At 43.7% G+C, this 22,599-nt stretch overlaps 1 protein-coding gene across 5 annotated transcripts in view; it reads left to right on the top strand.

The window, feature by feature from the left end:
• ADGRL3 (adhesion G protein-coupled receptor L3) overlaps window positions 1–22,599 on the top strand; it is a 437,224-nt gene that overhangs the window by 78,877 nt on the left and 335,748 nt on the right. For 4 of the 5 annotated variants that reach the window (XM_064510233.1, XM_064510238.1, XM_064510236.1 and 1 more), the window contains exon 3: window positions 4,726–4,792. The exons of the other annotated variant lie outside the window; for it this stretch is intronic. The gene's annotated coding sequence lies outside the window, so the exon portion shown is untranslated. The remainder of the gene's footprint in view (window positions 1–4,725; window positions 4,793–22,599) is intronic. 5 annotated transcript variants of the gene reach the window in all.

The raw sequence follows: 22,599 nt of genomic DNA on the forward strand, positions 1-22,599 counted from the left end.
TGACCTCTCTCCCCCAAATCATTCATCTGTTATGTCTGTGATGTATTTAGACTGAATCCTTTCCCAGATGCTGGAGATCTGTCTGTTCCTGGGGAAATTAATGGGATTTTACCATTTGCTTTGTGGAGGAGAGGACTGGACTTTCTCTTGCTGTCTTTGGCAGGAAGGAGCAAAGAACTTTCCTGTCTGCTCACTTTAAATATTACGTCTTTTTTAAGCCTTTTTGCCGGATAGTCTCATTTGTGTTCCTGCAATATAGCATGCTAGAAAATTGCGGAGGTTAATGTACAGCACTGTGATACACAACCGTAATGGTAGACTCTAATGTTTTTTAAATGGTAAACCAAAGGAATTCATAATACGAGCTGCAGTGAATTGCCTCTAATTCTTGCCAAAGATTAGTTTAGCATTGCTTTTAATATTTTATGCGCTAAAATTGTTTGCAGAGACTAAAAGCTTTGCTCACTTTGCACACTCTTAATTTGTTCTTTCTCTGTGAGGTGCACAACAGCAGCACTCTCTTGCAGATTAATTGTGTAGCAGGAAGTTTTATTAAATTTCAGCTATACTGTTTTTGAAGGATTTTTCTAGTAATCAGTGAAAACTGTTCGAGATATATGGTGTCATAACAGCGCTAGGTAGTTAGTCTAACCTTTTGTAATATCACCCATTGCATATTAACATTTTCAAGTATCTAAAACACATGTGAATGACATAAGAGGTTTTGACTTTAAATGTTGCCGTAGAGATTTAACCATACATAATCCCATTAAAATATAAGAGTACGAGATAAAATGATCCATTTGCAATTATAATTATGCATATCTGGATTGACCATTCCTTAAAACTTGAAAACATGAGGTGGGGAAGGGCACTTGGGCAATCACTCTTCGCTGAAAGCATTGATGGAAGAATAAAGAATGGAGCGGGATTGATTTGTCCGTAATATGCACAAGATGTATGGCAAGCCTTTCTCTGGAAATTGAAAGGAAGAGTGCAGCTTGGTGCAGAAGTGCGTCCTGGGAGAGGGGTGGAAGCTGACCCATGAGCTGGGCAACGTGGACTCTGTTGCACAATCATGTCCTGTTACTCCTTCCTGCTTGCTTTGATAGAACTGCATCAAGATGATCCAAGGTTGTAGGTGAGCATCCCAGGGGAGAGCTCCTTATTCTGTGATACTCAAAGGCTGTATTCTGCAAAACTTTGAGATGTGCCTATCACTTGGGAAATACAGAGGTGGCCTCTATCAGGTGATGCCCATGCTTGTGTAGCAGGTGACAACTTTGGTTTGTCACAGACCAGCCCATTGGCAGCCTCTGTCCCGTGAGGGATATTCATCTGGTCACATCGCAGGGTGGTGTGGACAGCTCCGTGATTCAGTGTGTGGATGCATTAGATACATATCTGTAGTTCAGTGAAAAAAGGTGCTTTGGGATCCTGAAGATGCAGAGCAGACAGCACGGGGGCAATCAGTACAGGTCACGGTTTTGCAGCTGGTCTCCGCTTTAGTCCGAGAGGTTCTTGCAGGAGAAAAAAGGGCCTGGGAAGGCAGGACGTATTCTTTTGTATGGGCTTGGCAGGTAATCAAAGCTCAGGGCTCTTCAGACTCTGCCTCCACACGTGGGCACTGCGTGTTTTGCTGAAATCTCACTTAATATGTTCTGCTCGTGAAGTCTGTTTAAGGTAGCTCTTTCACTGTGGTTAGCTTGGAGAGCCACTGCCAAAATGTATATTCTCACACAGAAGAGCAGAGAATGCTATGAATCACTTCTGCTCTTGACACTTGATAAAGTGTATTAGTTGATAAACTTAGTATTGGAGAGTCAGCACCTGTGCGTGAATGCCAGAGGAGATGGGGTTTATTCGAGCTCTGCTGGTGGCTGGCTGTTTGACCTTGAGCAATTATTTTTTGTTTCTGAGCCTTTCTCTCTCTTATTCCTTGATTGTCTTGTCTTCTGGAGGTATGAGCTGTTCAGGAGAGAGATTTCTTTTCATTGTGTTGTGTGAACAACGGAGTCTGAGCTTAGCTGAGGCCTCCAGGGGCTTCTGAGACAGAAATTATAATTGTTAGCTTTAATCACTTTCATCAAAAGAGCTTCGTAATGGAGGACGGTAATGCGTGGGATTGGGGAAGATCTGTAGGGTGCATGTTAATTAAGTCACTGTAGGTGGAAGTAGCTTATTTGGTTTTCCAGGGCTGATGCAGGGACAGGGATGCTCAGAGATGACATTGTGCTGCTCCGCGGTGGTTTTCTTCTCCAGCAGCACAATGTTGGGTGCTTGCTCCCATATCTGAACCGAGCCAGAAAGGGGCTACTTGGTACCATCTTACCCATCGAGCTTTCTTCATGTGCGCCTGGTGGGGCACTTAACCCCTTTGCATGGCTTTTGAAAGTTGAGGAGCAATAATGAAGGCCACCCATTGTCCTGTTTTGAGGTGTTGCCAGACTCCAGCAAGGCGAGGCCGAGCCATTACGCTGTGATGGATGCTCCTCCCAGACGTTGCTGTCACCGAGCAGACAGTGTTTATCATCGCTTTCCCTAACAGCAGCTTCTGTTTTGGCATGGCGGTGAGGAAGCATGCTGGATTGCAGATTAATTGCCCTCTTTTTGGCATCTCATGATGCAGAGCAGTACGCCCTTGTCCTAGTCTATTAGATGCATCGCTCACAGTAGCAGAGGATTTAGAAATATTTGGCCTTATGAACACCCGCAGTCACGTTAGTAAGAGTGGGCTGTGTTGAAGTATCTGCATTATCCATTTAGCATTAATCTCTGCAGGTAGAGCTGCAGGGTGATGTGGGATGGAGTAAGAGAGATAAGACGATTTCCCCACTTCATCAGAGTCTTAAGTTAAACCACTTGCCAAATAGCACTTGCAGGTCGAAAATGCCACTCGGAGCCCGTAGTCTGGGCTGAATACAGCCGGCTAAGAAATGACGGATGCCTTCTGAGAAGAAATACTGCCATTTTAGAGGGTGGGGAGTAGGTTAGTAGAGTGGTATGGAAAGCAGTAAAAGGAGAAAAAAAAACAAATAAAGAGCTTCCTCTGCATGTGGGGAAAGCACTTGTCACACTGAGTTTCAACGGAAATCAGACAAAACCCTTCTTAAATGTGTTCGTACTACATTTTAGGGCATCAGCTAGCTGCAGATCCCTGCACTGCATCTGCTGCTAGTGAGTGATGCCTTTCTAACAAGTATTTTGCAAAATCTCTGCTGTGCAGGAGTCCATGTATTGCTCCCTTATGTGGTTAAAACATGAGCAGGCATTCTCCAAGCTCGCTTTCAAATCTGCATAGAAATGGCTTATGGCAGAGGCCAGCTCAAGGTTATGCATTTGGCATTTGGGGAGGGAAAAGGAGAAAGATTTCTCAGTCAGTACTCTCACATTATGATAAAATAGGGGTGCACTGGGAGGAAAGCATGTGCTGCATTCTAAAGTGGCACAGTAGAGCCATAAACCACTGTACATTGTGCTATCTCTCTATCCCTTTATATCCCTAGCAGAAGTGAAATCCAGGGTGTCATAAATGACGCAAAGATCTTGTTTTAATTTCATTTAAATAGTTGTTGTAAGTAATGGGGTAACAAACATTAACGTCCTCAGACGAGGCAAACCAGTTTTGGCTGTATAGCGCTGACTTCAAATCAGAGTTATTCTCCAAATACTGCCTTGAGTGAGGTGTAGTTTTTGCTATAAGATATAAGCAGACTAGACCAAGCAAATGGCATTCTTCCTAGAAATAAGGTATATGGATGCTGCTCATGAGATATTGCCTGGTCTGTTCGGCAGTCGTAAAACTGTTTTTCCTACTCGAGCTGTATATATTCAATAAAAATCCGTAGCTGAAAAACAGCTAACCTCTAGGGATTTTTTTCATTTGTACAGTGAGAAATAATAGCTGCTCTTACCCTGAGTTTGCCTGTAAATTTTTTAGGTGGTCCAAAATATCTTTATTGTTTATGGAGGCAGTTTTGCTGACGGACAGACCTGGACCAGGTCTCTTTTTCTTCCAGAGCATCCATGGTACTCCAAAAATAGCATGCGTGTTGGACTCTTAAGTCTGGTTTTAGGTTTTAATTTACTCATATGACTTCCAAGGTTACTGAACACAAGTGATTGGTTCTTTAGCAAATAAATAAGATTAATTATGTGCTGGGGACCAATGCCTTAGCCATAGGAGTCTCCTCCTTTTCATTCTCCCATGGGAGTATCTGCTGAAGAACAAGGAAGATTGGGGTGAAAATTGTCTTATGACCATCAAAGATTAAATGAGGATTGTTCTGGATCAGCTGTGCTCAACCTGGAGTCCTAGGGCCACTTTTTTGGTGTGCAGAGCTTTTAGGCTGTGGAGTGACCTGGGCGCAATGTAGGGACTGGAACCTCAGTGCTCCAGATCATCCAAGGTTTAGGGACCCGCTGCCATGCATGGCTCCTGGGGAATGACCAGACCCTGTTAGCACTGGATCCTATCTTACACAGGCTTTTCGTGTCTTAGTTTCTGTTTCTTATTTTAATACTCTTCTTCCAAATTGGGTGATTGCCTGTGTTTTCTCCTATTCTTACAGGCTTTTAAAAATCAAATATATTTGTCCAAAAAGACAATATATATTCATTGCTGTATCCTCTATTGCATGTATGGCAAAATGTTCATGGATGCGCAAGAAGTCCTTGGTGGCAAGTATAAATGTTTTTTAATTATTTTTTTCTTTTTGTTTCCAGAAATGCTGAATTCAGTAGTTCGCAAAAAATAGCGTATGGATTTTTAGCACCCGAAGAACAAGAAAAGGTAATTACTAGATCATATAGTCTTGCCTCATTTGTTAGCTGCGCTAAAATGTTAAAGCGCTCAACCTGCTCATACTGTGTGAATCTGCAACGCTGTCTCAGCTTGTGGGTTTTGCGTATTTTCAGTTACATAGGCACAGTCGTTTCTTTAGCGTATTTCCTTACGGAAAAGGGCTCAGGAAAGTTTCTGTATGAGCATTTTACATGTTATTGTGAGGCACTGTTTTGCTGCTTTGGTTTGAAAAATGCATGTGAGTGACATCTTGTGTTCACTGCATCTGCAGTGCTGTACTGCTGACGATTAGCATATGGGTTTTAGAGGCAGTGTGTAAACAAAGACAGCAAGCACACATCCTAGGAGTGGACTGATGCCCCCTCCTTTCTCAGTATTGCAACCTTTTGGCCTCTTCCCTCTCTGCAGGTGGAAGGTACCACCTCAGTTCTCAGATGTTGCAATGCCCTAAAATGGCTTTAATTTGCAAGGTACGCTGATCCTCATGAATTTTTTGTAGTGTACTCTGCATGCATCAGTTTAATGTAAAATTGCAATAGGCAAGAACAAAATACTTGGGAGGGAAAGAAGCTCAAGGACCAAAATAAGCATTTGAGCAAAACATGTTAAGTTTTTACAGAACCACACTCTCCTGTAGTTTTGGTTCATGGTGTTTGGGGTTGCCTTGTGAAAGAGGATGAATGGCATTGCTCTTGTTGGATGCTTCCTTTAGAGTTTTAAATGACACTGATTCTTAAAGACTTGTGTCACCATTGCCAGCTCCCTTTTCTATCCCAGGACTGTGTACTAGTAAAGCAGGATAACTGTAATGGGAGCTCAAACGTTACTTTCTCAGAGTGTGAGTTGTTTTATCCAGGTCAAAAAGAGACTGAAAAACCCTATTTCTTTCAAATCAAGCATTTTAAAAGAGGAATAATGGAAAGGTATTTTATACTTTTCCTCCCCTCTAGATATCTTGCAGATTGCGATAACATGCTATGGGTTGGCAAAAAGAAAGACTGTGCTGCAATATTGAATTTCACTGGTATTTTGATTAGTTGATGCTCTTTTATAAGTGAAATTAGTCCGTAAGTTAGCTGAACAATTTGAAATGATTTCAGTGAATTCAATCGTGTGTATTTATTTGCGCTTTTGGAAAGCCTACAGTTGTTGTAAACAGATTTAAAAAAAAACTGTCTTTTTCTCAAGTAAGAAACTAAAAATACCCCCGGATTTATCATGGCTAAGTGCTTTCCAAGGACTTGGAAAGAAACTCCCTGTGCTTTATTGCGACGTGGCTCAAGCAGCGGAATTTTTCCCAATGGGTTTCTTAAAAGCTATAGACGTTGTTTTAAAGTTGAAGCGTGAGCATTATTGTAAGTAGATAAGGCTACGTACGCCGCAAAGAAATGGCCACTCGTATTGGTACATTTGATCGATGTGTAATTTTCAGCGGCTTCTCATGTTCTCTGAGTTGAGGTGGTTGTATGCAATTTTTTCTGTCTGGGAAAGGGAGTCAGTTAGCTGTGCCGAGTGCAAGACGAGGGCAACTCAGAGCTCCCTAATTCCTCGAGACCTGGATTTAGCAGCGTACCTGCATTTGGCATAGTGTAGCATTGCTACCCCCTAGAAAAGGCTTTATCCCCTCTTCTGGGAGAGGGGACCCAGACTTGATTTTTTTTTTTTTTTTTTAATTTTTTTACCCATGAAACAGGAATTGGGGGCTTTCTGCAGGTGGAGCGGATTTCCCCCTTTGCAAGAGCCTGCTCTAATCTTGCTTCTGCTGTTAGCATCAGCAAGCAGGCCACGAAATTTTAGCCTGCGCTTTTATTCTCTGCGTGACCAGGCCAAAGTAAGAGATAGCAGAGCTCGAGGGCATGAATAGTGCGCTTTCCTTTTTGTAGTTGGTACCTTTTTTCCTTTCCTTTTTTTCTTTTTTTTTTTTTTCCTTTTTGACCAGTTGGCCATGACATTAAGATTTCTAATTAATTTAGAAACCACAGGCAGTTGAGGAGAGCGAACAATGTAATAACTGGGCCATGGGGCAGAGTAAAAGCACATCAATTATTCAAGCAGCCGACGCTGCTTATTCCCTTCCCAGAGCCGTGCGTGCTGTCAGCGTGTGTCAGCTATGCTGCTAATGCCCTTCAGAGTTTACGTGGATAACCGGTGGCCTTTGCAAATCTGCATGCGGATAACTTCAGTGTTGGGAGCGATAGCTGCCAGTGCAATGGCGAGAACATGCGGGGCCTGAAGCAGCATTTTGGGTCAAAACCGGGATCTTGGCAGACTTTCTGCTGGAAGCCTCTGCAGCAAAGTTGCTCCTCGAAGAGGTGACAGACAGTCGGATCAACGGAAAGAAAGAAATGGCGCTATTTTAAAATGCGGGTCATATCTGAGAGTATTCGTGATGCCTTGAGGTAGAGGCTTTACCTGGCCAACAGAGCAACGAGCAAAAATTGGGGACCCTGTTGCATTTTCTGCCATGAATTGCAAGTGGTTTTGCTATCTGGCCGGCATGGTTATCCCCCCTGATGGAGGCAGCTGCCTTACTTTCTGAAGGTGAGCTGATTCGGGAAGGTGCCGCTCTGAAACAAGCCTTGCTAATTATGTGTCGTGCTGGCGAAATGACCAGCTTGGGTTTGCAGGTTTGGAAAATGTGGGCTGTAATTAACAGCTGAAAGCTTTATCCTCTGATCTGCGTAGCCTTGTACGACGCGCTTCTCCCCATGGAAATTTTAAAATCTGTCTCACTAGGAAGCCCGAGAAGAAACAGGTGAAATGGATTTGCTTTAGTAGCTGCGGTTGTAGCTTAAACTCTTGCAATGATATTAGGCGTCTTCCTCCATTAGCATTTCATGTTGATCCTGATGATGTACCAGTTGAGGCTAGGACAGGATCAGCATTCATTAAATGGAAGAAACTAAACTCTGTAGACAAATGCTTTGGCTAAATGGTGCCTTCAGTGCACTGAGAACAAGAAGGCAATTAGCTGAAATGTTTGTTTACAAAATTTAATTCCTGGGGAGTATCTTCTTGGATTGCCGCTTACGTATCTTTGGCTGGTTTTGTTGCCGAGGCTTGCAATTTGACAGATTTTATAAAGCTTGGTTGTAACGCATATATAATAGATGACTTAAACATCCCATTATAAATCTGAATAAAACGACCATCGTCTGTGCCGACATGTAGTCCTGCTAGCTGCCCCTTCAGTCTTCCCAGAAGTAAATAAGAGCCCTCTGGCTCCTCAGAGTGCTCCATCAAAGGTACAATGTGCTTTTTTTCTAATTTCCCTTGAAATGCAACATCTATTGGATTTAATCTTCAGTGGATGATTCTGAGCTGGCCGTTTTTCTCAACGGCCAAAAACCACAGGCAGGATAGATGCGAGGTTTCCACACTCAGACGGAAATGACTCCGTTGGGAAGGAAAGTGTGATTTGCTCCGGCTAGGAGCTGGCAGCCCCACTGGATTAGAAGGCTCTGGGATTTGGAGTAGTATTTCCAAAGCCATTTGAGGCATTCAAGAATGCAAGTCCTCCAGGAAGCTAAAGCAACTCTAAGGCCTTTCTGCACTTGCATAAATCTCACCTTAGGGACTCTTTTTGCAGAAGTGGCCAGTTTTTCTTGGGTGCCTCCGTTACCACATGCCCTGTTTAAGCGCCTTACGGGGGCTTGGTTTTATGGATTGATGCCGTGGGTCCTGGCTCTTCTCTGAAAGGCCTCTCCTCCAAGTTACTGCAGATTAGGCAGGACGAGGCAGAGGCTCCAGAGCTACCAGCTGTCTGCACAGGTTCGGACCTCACCCCTGGCACCGATCAGCACTTTGAATGCCTCCGAGTTCAAACGTTGCCGTTCTGCCGGGCAGTGTTGTCCTGTCCCAGGTGGCAGGTGGGACCCAGACAGCCGCTATTGCACGTGCATCCTGCATCCCCACCTCTCCTTGCAGCTGGTCCGTTCGATTTCGACACTGACAGACAGATGTAGCAGAATAATTGCCCCCCCCCCCCCCATATTATCTTGCATGGAGCTGTGGAGAAGCCAGGGTTTATTTGTGCTTTCCTCCAGCATACGTTTTGCAGGTATCGAGTGCAATTAATAGAATAATTATTAGATGTTCTGTGAGTAGGCTGAAGCAAAGCTGGAGATTGTGCGGTGCTGAGTATTGGTGGGAGCCGGTTGTTTGGGGACCTTTGCTTCATACTCTCTAGACGGGTCCTACACCTGCTGGTGGAGCCACCATGCCTCTGTCCTCCATGCAAAGCCTTGACTGGGGAAAATAACAAGTCGGGTCCATGTAGGTTGGGATTCATTTTACCTGTATGAATAGCCTGGTTGCCCCAAGTGCTTTCCCAGTCAGTTGAGAAACTTGGACATCCTCAGAAGGTAGTTTAGCCCATCTAAGGTCTGGAAATGTTGCCTCTCCTCTGATGATAGAGGGAGCCTGCAGCGAGCACATTCCCATCAGCTATACACCTGGATGCATATATTAGGGTTGAAGTTTGGGGGGTTTTTTGCTTGTTTGTTTGCTTTTTTTGTTAAATTCAGGCCAGTGACACAGTTGAAAGGTTATATTTAGGTGAAGTGTGTGTGGGGGGGAAGGTACTGCAGGGAAATGCAGATGTGGCTTATTGGAGCCAGATGAGAGAACTGATCTTGACAAGAGTAAAATGGTTCTTGCTGCTTTTAATATTGGTTATTCGCGAAGGGCAGAGTGAATGGGGGCTCAACGTGTTGTATTTTCTGCCTTTGGGTGATGAAGTGCCTAGAGCGGGTTTTGATTTGTCACCATGTCGTGTTTGTGGAGTGTGAAGGATCAGGCATTCGTGAGCGTGTGTTGATAACAACAAAATAGCACATATTAATTTTAAAGCACGCAATAAAACATTACTTTGCGTGCTAGGATACAGCGTGGCAGTATTTATTAGCTCATTTACTTCTTACTGTGTGCAGTAGCTCTGCTTTCTTTGCAGTTATTTCTCGTGGCTTCCTCGCAAATGAATAGAGTGTCTGGACTTATTCATCAGGTGACATTGGGCCAGGAAGCATTTCCTGGACACATTTGCCTTGTGTGTCTGGTGGCAAACATTAAACAGTTACCAGAATAATACAATTTCCTCCCCGTTTGCTGAATACAGGATATTAACAGAACAGTCGGTATAATCTGTTTGGCAATGGCTTATAGGCATGTTAAATGATGGGGAACAGACTAATGAAGACCATCCTATTGATGGATAAGGGTTATAATTTACCAGCCCCGCAGTAATTGAAATAAAACAAAGCTGCTTTTGCCTAATCCACAGCAGGTGTCGTGCAGGTTTTTTTTTGGCAGTACAGGGCTGCAAAATGCAGTGGTGAGCCCAGGGCTATATTTCCTGGTTGCCTTCTGCCTGGGCTGGTGTGGTGGATATCCAAGCTGTGACTGGACCCTCCGTTTCCATGGACCCTTGGTTAGGTGCGTGCTCCTTGCCAGAGGTTGCTCAGGGTCCCTTGGGATTCAATGCTAAGACAATGTTTAAAGTGCTGCGTAACAACCAATACTTTCCTTAATTTGCAAGGAGTGTTCCTGAAATTATGTAGATACGGATGCCGCAGAGTCTATTCTCAAGACGGTACATGGGCCTATCTCCTACAAAAGCTAATTGCACTATTAGGAGAAGATCCCACAAAATTAATAAGGTACATTTATTTGTGCTGCAAGAGGGTTTTTGCTGAGGTGACGGAAATGCTGAACAGTGCCAGATTTTATTTGAAGGGTATTTCTCTTTCCTTTCCCTTCCCCTCTCCTCTCCCTGTGTTGAGACTCTTCTGGAGATAGAAAACAGGTGGCAATCGTAGTGCTTAAGGTGGAACAGTCAGTAGGACACAGCACAGCCAACAAGGCTATATATGTCCTCCGAGCAACAAGAGAAGGAGTTTTGGGGAAGGTGACAGCTCCCCTGAGCCTGTTGTCCCTGTTGGGTGGCCCACTGTGCCAATAATATGCATCTCCTCCCTGCTTCTGCCCAGGGGGTGAGGCTCTTAGCAGCTGGGCCTCAAGGCTTCATAGCAGCATGATTTGAAGCTCTCAAAACTTTTGAACTTGCTATCTTCTCTCTCTCCTGTGCAAAATAAATTGGAGAGTTTAAATGCAGTCTGTCTGGCCCAGAGGCGTTTCCCTGTGGTTTAGTGCTTGGCTTTGTTGATGGACTGTGCTTGCTAGCACACAAACTGATTAATTTTAACTTGATGATGTCTTTTGCAGGGGTTGTTTGCATAGGGATGGAGGCTGAATTAAGGGGTTTTACGGGCTGGGAACTTGAGTTCTTTGAGACTTCTTCAGATCTTGCAGCTTGCTGCAAAGAAGTGAAGCTTGACAAATCTGTGAAGAAGCAACCTCTCAAGCAGCTGTATGGGGAGAGCAGGAGGATAGGTTAAATTACAGACAACTTTTAAACATTTCTGAATGTCCAGCTTTGGACCTTTTAGAAAATGTAAGATGAACTGCTTCTGCTTCTTAATTCCCCAAAATAAGAACAGAATGGAAAAATATTGATCCAATTATATTAAAATGTGAAGGTATTTTAGGTACGGTAGCATTAGATATGTATTTTTTTCACTCTAAATACACCCCCAAGGAATCATTCTATTTTTAAGATGAACTTAGTATTATGATAATGTGAAAGAGGTCTATAATTTATAATTCCAATTGGAGGTGAAGAAATTTAACATGTCAGCTTCTCTATTCATTACTCCAGCAGTCAAGACTTAACAGGCTGTTCCTTCACCTTCCCTGTCAATCACTTAGATGGACCAATTATGGATTCTGTTAAAAAAAAAAATATATATATATATCTCAAAAGGGAAAATGCAGTAGAAAAAAGCCTAATATATGAATTTAAAAAACAGATCTGTAAAGGGCATGTTTCTTGCTACATTTTATAAGCTTCATGACCGTGACCATCCAACTGTTACTCTGGTGCTTCTGGAAGCACCTTATGGACTAACTTCAGAAGTGATTCTCCCCTGTTTGTGTGTTGTAAAAGAGCTGGTGACAGATGACAGTCATTTATTGTACCATTTAGAAACACACGTTGCCTGGTGGTTTAAAAAAAGGGAGGAGGTGAAAGATAAGGTCCTGTACAGGTATTTAGGCCTTGACGATGCAGAGCCATTCGCAGATGCTGAAATGTGAGTGTTCTGGCTGGTTTGACACTGCCGCTAATGTTAAGCATTATTTTTTGGAGTTTTGAGCCATTAGGTATCCAGTATAGTCCTCTAGCACTGAATTTTTAGGGGACTATTTCCTTTTCATGGATATGAGATATGATTGTATTGACCTCTGTTCCACCAGTATTAAGTATTTAAGATGGTCCAAAAATCCACAGAACTGGAACTGGAAAATCAGATTTCTTACTGAGATGCATAAATATAGTCCTGAGTCTAGTAATCTCATTTTAAAGCAGCAGCGTTCCTTGGGGGTAAGTTTATTACGACAAAATATATATGGCCAAACTTAAATACAGTTAACCTAATATGATCAGACTGATTTGGAGCAGAGGTAGGTCAACACTAAGTGCTTTTGAAAATCTCATCCAGGCTCTCTAGAGATTAAGGCTACGAATGCAGAGCATCGTCTGCCTCAGTCATGCTGAAGAGGCAGAAGGGCCTTTCCTCAACGGAGAGAGATTTCGGTAGGAAATCGGGACTGCAGAACGTACCGGAGGGGCAAGAACAATCCGCAGCCAGATGGGGAGATATAGCTGGCTTTGCTTGCAGCACAAGTCGCTGGGGGCTGAAAGTTGACAGGTTCGGTCCATCCTTGAGTTGGTGCTGCCTGCAGTACATATATATGGACACATCCCCGCTTTTGGGGTAGGCAACAAGGGCCCTGCCGTGGGCTGAGGCTATCATCACCTCCTGTGTTTTGGGCAATGCTGCTGCACTGAGGGAGCATAGACCAGAGACTTCAGGATGACAGCCTTACTTTTCTCTTTGGTTTGGCCTTCTCTAAAAAGAAGGGTAGTCACAAAGCCGGGATCTTGGGGAGTTCGTAACGCTCACTGGAGACTCATATCATGGGAACTCATTTCCAGTTTAACTACTTTTTTTCATTTTGTTACCTAGAAGTGCAGTATTATTTGATGTATTCAAGTGAGTGGAGTGTTGCTGTCAAACTTTGGAAAAGGCTTGAGGGCTTTTCTGTTGTGTTTCTATGAAAAGTGCATGTGCCTGATTTAGTTAAGCAGTTGAAAAGGTCTAGTGGAGGCCATGGAAAGAGCCTCGACATCCTTTGCCTGCTTACCTTCCTACTGAAGTAGTTGTAGCTGATTCTTTGAGAGTCCTGCAAGGTCTGAGTTGGGCTCCTAGATCACGTGCATCTCATTTGAGGTTTGCCCGGATCCAAAGTGACGTCATGTAATGATGTGGATGGTGGGAGACTGAGTGATGGGGTCGTGCTTGCCCCTGTGGGTTGGGGATGTCCTGAAGAAACAAAGCAACACAGACATACTCAAAATGGAAAGGGGTCATTGATACAGGGTAGTGCAGGCCCAAGGGCCCACGTGTGATTTTCACAGAATTGCAATTAAACCACATATCTCAGAGCCCATTAATGTGACAATTTGTTAGTGCTTCATCCTGCACTGAGAAATTCAGGTGCCCAAGAGGGAAGGGGACATTCGTCTGTATAATTTGTCTGTGAAATGGGCTCAGGATTTCAGAAGCCAGCTGTGCTGTTGCCTTCCTGGAATCGCTTTTGAGAAGGAGAGGAGATGAATTACTGTAAATCCTAGGTGAAGAGCAGCCAGGTTTCTGCTTTACCGCACAGAAAGGAAGACACGGGGGTCCCATGGTTTTTTGGGGGGGTGACCAGAGCCATGGCAAAAACTGAGCTGGGGTATCTTGGAAGTTACTGAATTGGAGAGAAGGCTCCCTGTGGCACATCTGTCCCATGAGATACCCAGCCTTGCTTCACCAGGGCTCAAGTAATGTGTTCTGCCCATGCCAATATCTGCCGTACCAATATCGTACCTGTTACGATATCAGCAATTGCTGTTAGGTGCAGCCGAAGGCCCTTCTTCCCAGCATCCCAGGAGGAGACTGTTGGATGATCTTTGACATGTGCAGAAAAAACCTGAGGAGACTCTGCTTGGATGCGTGGCTGCGCTGGACACTAGTCCAGTTGTGTGTGCTGAGGATGTGCAGTGGCATTTATGCTGCCAGCACCTTAAAAAGCCACCAAAATGGAGAGCAGATAAGTCTGCTCTCTGACGCTGGCAGTGGGTCCGAGCCAGCTCTCGTTTACACTGGCGGTATCGGGGTGCTCTGTGTGCCTGGCAGTGGGGCTGGATGCGTGGGCTCCAGCCAATTAGCCTAACGTGCCAAAATAAAAAGCAGTGGGAATGCGTGGCGGGCTGCTGAAGAACCTGCCTTTGGCATATGTTGGGCAGATGAAGGTGGTGCTTGGGTAAGCCGTGGCTTCCTGGTGCGAGATGCATGCAAGCTGCTTGTGCATCCTCCTCCTAGTCCTCCAGTGGCAGCTGTGTTATTGCAAGCCCCCTGAGGAAGGCAGCCTTGCCAGGCTCTATCATATTTAAAGAGTCACTTTGTCTCTCTGTATAACTGTTGTAGTTTATTCCCGTGACAGCCCGCTTTGCTGGTGGAACTTGGTTTCGAACCACGTGTTTGCAATTTTAAGAGCGATTCCTGATACTAGGAAAAAAAAAAAGGAAGAAAAAGAAAAAGAAAAAATCCAGCCCAAGCAGTAAGTTTAGCCCATGCACTGCAATAGCACCATGGCTTTTGTGAAAGTGCACGGCTGCTTTACATATAAAAGTGTATGAGTTAAACCTCCTTGGTTGGCTTCTGCAATCAATGGTTTTGAACGTGAACATGCACATCCCAGTAAGCGGATCTGCACCTATTGAGTCTTATGACTTTTGTGGATCCATAATGTTATGTGGTTTTTGCAAAGGATTGGAAAGACTTTTCTTTGCATGTGTAGTGAGCTAGGCCTGGCACTTATATGTAAGAAAAAACCTGTGCCTGCCCAAGGAGCCTACAGTTTGTGGATAGAAAAGCAGCAGCACATTCAGTAAATGGATGGGGTGGGCCAAAACAACGATCGGATGCGTATGGCAAGTATAACATGCAAAAGTCACAGTACATCAGCTAGCTAATCGCTGTTGAATGATTTGTAGGCATCGCTGCAGGGGTGAGTTTTGAGGAGATTTGAAGGAGAACAGTGTCAAGGCTCTGCAGATTTGTGCATGGAGCTTTTCACCTGCAGAAAGAGTGGTCCTGGAAAAAGTGATTCCTGCATTGCTATTCTTTTTTCTTACTTAGTTACCTGCAGAACCTCTCTATCACAGTATGATTGTGGGCTCAGATGCCACACTGGAAATGCCAGTTTTTAAGCCAGCTGAGGATCTGGCCTGATATTCAGCACTTGCTTAGTACTTTCATCTTCAAAGCTCTGTGCAAACATTAATTAATTCTACTGGGGAGCACACGAGTGAGTGCTGCTGGAATAGTTATGCAGGCTGCCAGGTGGGGAGAGATGGTGAGCACTGGGTTTTCCCATTTGCGAGGTGCAGGTGTACAAACCTGTATCCCTAGCTCTGCAGAGTGCTCCACTGCAAGCGGTTTCGTGGCAGAAAAAAAATCTCCTGTAAACACCTGCTTCTCCACTGGGTGGGTGCTCATTGCTCCCAAATGAACAGGGTGCAGGACCTGGCCGCAAGCCAAGGCGGTGGCTCCCCGCCATTGCTGTCCTGCATCGGGATGGCAGGCAATCTGGGATTTCCATGCAAAATAATCACAAAGCCATTACATAATTTGAGCATTGCATCAGTCAGCTTCAGGTTGAAATAGGCATTTTGCTCGTGAGCTTTCAGTTCTTTCTGAATACTTTGAGGGCTGGGGAAAGGCTGATATGGGATCCCATCAAAGGGAGAAGGGCTTCCCTAGGTGTGGTCTTGCAGGTAAGCCCAAGAAGCAGTAACTGTGTTAATTTAACTGCTTTGCAGAAAGCTGAGGACCTTGTAGTCCTCTTGCATAGAAACTGTGGACTTTGAACCAAAGTCAGACTTGGGTTGACCAAATGGGAACCAGCTTTGGGCTTGACTTTGCTGCCTATACTCATATGAGGAGGTCCAGGGAAGCTTTAAACATCTGGCACAACTACTTTTATAGCAGTTAATGCGACAGCCCTTTTTAAAAGCTGCAAAAAGGCATTTGGAAAAATATATTTATTTTAGCTTTGGAGAAACAGGTAGATAAAATGTTTCTGACTCTAGGTTTGCATTCATTGAGATATACAGTTACCTACTGATAGTTTTCTGTCCCCCCACCCCACCCCGGCCGATGAGTTAAGGAGAAGAAGAAGAGAGCATGAGTGAGGCAGTTATTTTTCCAGCATGTATGTTCAAAGCATTTAAGATAGCAAAATTATATCTAGAGTGGTGCTTCTCTTCTGCCACACGGTTTTAATTTCCCACTCTTCCTTAGACTTCAGTAGATTAACGCACTGAAAAATATTTCTTTTTAATCTCACGATATTACCGTGGCTAGGTTTGCATGAAAGGTGAAGCAGGGATCTCTTGAGGCTGCCAAGCTGTAATCAGATATGTTTATATGAAATTTTAGTGTTCCATCCTATCTTGCCATCTCGGGAGTGAAAAAATAAACTTAATGAACCTAGATCAGACAGATTTGTGATGAGGGCCTAAAGACGGGAGAGGATTTGCAAGTAGCTGCAATTTTGCTGTGTGATTTTAATTTTATGGGCCTCCGTTGTTCAACGTTTTCTTCAGAGTAACTAAGAGTTGCATTAAATATTAAACAAACGGTGTGATGATTCATAAAGAGGGTCATGAGCTCCATATGTGAGTTAGAAATTTAATCTCCAGCTGGTTTCACTATAATCCATGTCATACGTCCAGGATCAGAGAACTCCAGTGTCTTCAAATAATTAGCGATCAAAACAGGAAAAAATTCCATTGAAACAATTTTCTCTTAGAAAAGGCTGTTTCTTCAGAACAGAACGGCTTGTTAAATCTCATCAATTTTAATGGCGTTTTCTTTGAGAGAAAACACAAACAATTCTGAAAATGTCAGAATGTCGTGGTTTTGATATTTGTTGAATTGATTTTTTTAATATAAAATGGTTTTGGTTTGGGGTTGTGACTCTTAGTCTGTTTTAATAGAAAAAGAGGAAAGTGAGACTTTTCCTCGTCATTTAATGCAACTGTTTTAATTAACCTGAAATGACTTTTTTTCTATCATGCTGTTTCACAAAAAAAAGAAAACTTAATTAGCTTTTTTAAAATATCTATGCATTTTTTAATACCAGTCAGGTTTTTAAAAAAGTTTTAAGTCTCAGACACTTTTCTCTGGGTTAGAAAATTGTTTGTTTCTAGCAGCAGTCATCAGAACAAGCCACCTTCCCCCTAGAGCCCTGGAAAATACCTATCAGCTGTTTGTTCATCCCAGAGACCGAGGCGCTGAGGTTTCCCCAGGCCTTGCAGAGATTTCTCCCTTCTCTGCAGGGCAATCACTAGGTTATACCAGGGAGACCAGGCAAATTAAAAACTTGCCCTTATTCCAGCTCCTCCTGAAGCATGACATGAAAGAGGCTGGTGCTTATCCATGGGGTTTGCTGAGAACTTCATGGACAGGCTCGTGGACCGCCTGGCTTTGGGGAGATGTCACTGCTTTCAAGGGAAGGTTGCAAGAGGGGGCTTTCTCTTTCCTGAAAGAAGAAGAAGAATTAGGTTAAAGATGACTAGAGGAGATGCCCAGCAATGATATTCTGACTTGCTGTCTCCACCTGCCAGTCAACCGTGGCGTGAGAAGTCAGGCCATCAATACAAATGGAGTTGTGTGACAGGAGTCATGTTTCCACGAAAGCTGCTACCTGCCATACCAAAGTGCAGGTGAGAGGAGGCTAAGTGGTGCCATCTCGTCTTCCCCCAGCCCTCTCCTCCCTTACTTGTGTCTGCAGAGACCAAGGTGCTACCTTGCTCCCTGCTTGGGCATCCCACTCCCGGCCTCGCCTCCTGCGTTTCTCCAAAAATCGCAGCGCTTCAGCTCTTGCAGAAGGTGGAAAGCTGCAGCAGGACCTTGCTTGGTGTCTCACGCAGGAAGGGTTGGGGTGCAGCCTGGTCACATTCATGGCCAGTGCCAACAGCCCTGCTCCCTGCCCATCTTCAGGTTGCTTGCTTTTCTTGCTGAGGATTTTTGCTGTGGCTCTCGGACATGAGACTGTTGTCACCCTTTCTCCGTGTTTTTCTGGGGGAGGCTTTGCATCTGCTCACTGTGCAAAAGCCATGGGCTCGCTGGCTATGCAAATGGCTCTCCCAGTGCTGTTGGGCTCCGGGGGTTTCTGCAGATTAACTTATTTGATAGTAAAATGTTATTGTGGTGAAAGATGGAAATTCTCCTTCTGGCCTATGAAAAACCACTTCATTTCAATAAGTAAGGAGTTTGCGTGAGATAGTTTTGAATAATAACAGCCCTGGAGTTTACATTTTTGGCTCAGTTTCATCTTGACTTGGAGCTATAAAAGGTTTTAGTCACTTTGGGCATTTGGAGGCTAAGTATTGAATCTGCTCCCAAGAAATATTGTTGAGGCAGTGGAAGTGCAGGTCCTCATGTGGTAAAGTATGTTCCTGTTCATATATGGCTGTAATTAAGGACTGTTGCTATTGCACTTAGTGGGTCAAGTCATGAAGCAGGTCCCATAGCATGCGTAAAGTCAAGAAGTGTGTATACAAATGCCTGCAGAATGTCTTAATGTTACGCATCTGAAAATGTAACTGTGCTGTCTCGTGTGGGTGAGGGCTGTCTCTCTTGGTGTGTTGCTTGGGTTTGCTCGGGAAGAAAGAGGGAATGATGTTTGCTGTCCCTGTGCCAGGATGGTGATGGTGTGATGAGCTCGTAGGAGAGCTGGTGGGGTGGGATCTATGGAGGTCACTGATCCAGCTGCCTGCTCAAAGCAGGGTGGTTGTTTGTGCGAGGACAGCTCAGCAGTGGCTTTGTCTTAAACCACTTAAACTGATGCTACTGAGGAGAGTTGAGCTCCACTGTCCATGCTACTGCCCTGCTCAAGCCACCTCCAACCAAAGCAAGCAAGTAGAGCCACCTCAGCTGCTCTTCACAGGATGTGCTCTGGATTCCTGCCCACCTTTGCAGCCCTCCACTAGACCCTCTCCAGTGTCTCTACATCCTTCATGAACCAGGGAACCCAAAACTGGACAACACATTCTAGGTGGAAAGCTTCTTGCTGATACATTGGTCAGTGTTTAGCCCAAAGACACAAAGGAAGGGGTTGAAGGGCGTTTAAATGGAGAAAAGTATACCTGGCTCCCACGCAGTGAAGGATGTTCTGTACCTCCCCCATAGGGAATGCTGAAAGTAAGAGAAATGCATAGGCTTGGATAAGTAGCGGGGGGGAGGAGAAACAAACAAGGTCTAATTTTTTAAAAAAATTATTTAATCTACTTAACTGGTATTAAAAACATGCAATTAGTGAAGTATGCAAATGATTACGCAAGCAGAAGTTCGGTATCTAATTGTAAATTAGATAGACAGCTGCAGGATATCGGTAGACATATGGCAGGAATGTAAATAGTTTGCTCGCACTTCACTGACATCCTGGAAAGCTGTATGTAAACTTTCTGAAGTGAAAAGCGAAAAGATGATTTACTGCAAAAGAGAGTTTTTCAGGAGAGATGATTACTAATAAATAATCTGTGTTCCTCCAGGAGGCAAAAATTTTATTTTTGCACCATTTTAAAATGCAGCCTCTAATCACACGACATTTTCATTTGACCGGTGAGTACCAAGCAATCTCGAGAAGGCAATGATTACGTTATCGCTGGAGCAGTTGTAGACCAGCGCTAGCTCTTCTGTGGGACCCATGTGCTGATTTCAGCATAACCTTGTGGCAGATGCTTTGTGTCTACAAGGATTTAGGGAAAATGACAAAGAGGAGGATAAACATTTGAGTAATTCAAGAGTGAGTGTCAGATTCCAGAATGTAAATTCACATGTCATTGGCCAAAACTCTTCATTCTTCACTCTGGGAAATCTCCCCTCACGAATGCAAAACCTGCCTGCATACCAGCTGTAGAGGTTGCCGCTACATACAGTGACATTTAGAATAACATTGCTGAGGAATGTAATACTCTTAGGCACTAATTTTGGATTATTTTGCAAGCCAGCAAAGCTGTCTAAATATTTAATGGTCTTTTGTTAATAGTTGGCCATAGTATGTTTTGCTTTGTAGAGGGTGATACTACTGAGGCCATACAAATTCCCAGCCTAATACCTAATGGTGGTTCTCATATTATCAAGGTAAAGCCAGAGTACAAGATGTGTGCTTGATTTGTGGATGGGTGTCTGGTTACTTAATTCTGCAATAATTCCTGTAAAGTTTGCAGCGGGCCAAATTCTGGCCTTGCTGAGATCCAACGGTAGCTATTCCCATTTACCTCATTGGGATCAGAGGGATGACCGCTTTCAGTCTCATAAATTATTTGTAATTTTAGTTGAAGGACCAGATTTATTTAATGTATTATTATTTTTTTAATAGGGATTTCTTCCTGTAGTGATCAGCTGTCTTACCAAGATAATTTCTGAAGGATACAAAGCTTTCTATAGAGTGCAAGCACTGAAAGAGAGGAAAATCAAAGAAATTCAGACATCAATGATGCTTTAAAAGTACTTTTCACAAGGGAGTTTTCCTTAACTACCCTTCAAAGATGACACGATGGAAAATTTGGTTATTAATCAATGATGCTATCTCTCTGTTGGGTTCAAGAACATTTTTTTTTAAATGAAGATTAACATCTGGTTCAGTCTAGGAAGAATTTTTAGAATGGTAAAACTTTAAGTAACCATAAATTACTTAAAGTGTGTGGAGGATTAATATGGAAAGAAAAACACTTCAAGCATTGTTCTTTAATAGGTGAGCTTATCCTTTGTAGTCATAGAATTATGTCATTGGTGTACCCTTACCCAGTAATTGCAAACATACAGCACAAATCATTCCCTGGCATCAGCTGACACACAAATATACCATAGGGTATTTTATTACAGGAGAACTGGAGAATTGCAAAACCAATTTTCTATAGAAAAATTACTTTACTATGATCCGAGTGCCATGATTTGGTTCATTTGAAATGCTGTAAGTCAAGCTGCTTGCTGATGTTACTAGTGGGTCTCGGTGATTCTGCATTGATTTGTGAAGACCTAATTTATATTAGAAATTATGCCTGGTGCTTATAAATAAGAAATTGGAAGCATGCGTATATTTAACCAGATAATTTTCCACTATAGCGGTGTGAAGGACTGGCTCTTGCCAACGGTCATTGTCTGTTTTCCTTCAAGCCGGCATGAAGTTTTTTGCCTAATAAAAATTTCTGGTTCTTCCCTCTTTGGAGAAATTGCATTGATATTTCTATTTCTGGTGTGGCACTGTGGGACATAAGGTCTGGTGTGGCCCGAAGAGCCCAGCCCATCCCTCGGCTGATGGGGAGGATCATTTGCATCTCCACAACCCCAGCAGATGTTGGTCTAACTTACACTGAAAACATTCCAGTCCGATAGCCTCCCAGGTCAATCTGCTGCAGCACATTGCTAATTCTTGTGGGAGCTAGGCCAGGAGAAAACTCTGTTATCTGTGTTGTGGGTCAGATTTCTCATTTTATCCTTTTTTACTGAAGCGCTCCTTTAGTCAGCACCAGCCTCTCTTCCCTGTCCCCTACAGCTGTCATGCTTTTTTTCGGAAAGGGACAACCCTAGGACTTGAAAGAGGGGGAGATACAATGCAAGAGCCTCCAATTATTAATAGCCCCTTGAAGTAGGCGCTTGGTTTTCTCCTCCAAACGTTAAGTCCGAAGCTCCAAAAATGATTCATAAAAAGGAAGGGAGATCTCTCTTCTTCCTTTATTTTTATTCCTATGTATTTTTTTCCTTCTAAAACAAAGCAGCCAACCAAACTCTGCTGTTCCCTGTTGCATTTTGGCAACATGTCAAAGCGCACCCGGCTGTCACTCATTTGTGACCCCCTGCATGGACGTGTCCAGCTCTCAAGGGGAGCAGTCTCCAGAGATGGTCTTGTGGCCTGGACTCATTCCTGGGCAGCTGGAGAGTGCCCCGAGGTGTTGGTGGGAAGCCCTCCTTGTTTTCTAGCTACTCCTCTTCCTCCCTGTGCTGAGCCAAGGACCTTGCACTCTGCCAAGTGTTGCAGTGGGAAGCCTCTGCTGCTTTATCCTGCCCTTGGAGCTACTGATTGGTTCTTTGGCCAAAAGAAAATCTCATCACGCCCATGTTTGAAATGGTTTACTGTGAAAGAGGTACCTGGTAGTGTTGGGTCATTTTTTGAAGACTGCTGAAGCCCTAGTGAGTGTTAGTGCAGGAAGCCCATTCTCCTCTTGCTAAATGAGTCAGGATAGTAACTGCATTTTTTTTTTTCCCTTCTGGGAAGACTGATGAATAATCTTGCAACTGCTGAAGAACTGTTTGAACATATCTACATCTTCTTAGAAGGAAGGAGTTAGCCGCTCCTTTGAGAAAATTGTATGTTTTTAGACATCATAACTAAGTTACTGAAATGAAGAAGAGAAACATGCGCTAGACTGTTACTTCTTCATTATTTTTGCCAGTGAGCACAAAGGATCACTAAGATGTCTAAGCAAGTGCCCGGCATGACTCAGAGCAGCTAAATCAAGCTGCTGCTGGTGGTGTACCCTGTGAAAGTTGTGATAAACTGCAGACACAGGTCAGCTGAAAAGGAAAGTTGCTGTTACTTCAAAGCCAAAGAGACCCTGC

Source organism: Dromaius novaehollandiae, chromosome 4, assembly GCF_036370855.1.
Source record: "Dromaius novaehollandiae isolate bDroNov1 chromosome 4, bDroNov1.hap1, whole genome shotgun sequence".
NCBI classification, from domain to species: domain Eukaryota; kingdom Metazoa; phylum Chordata; class Aves; order Casuariiformes; family Dromaiidae; genus Dromaius; species Dromaius novaehollandiae.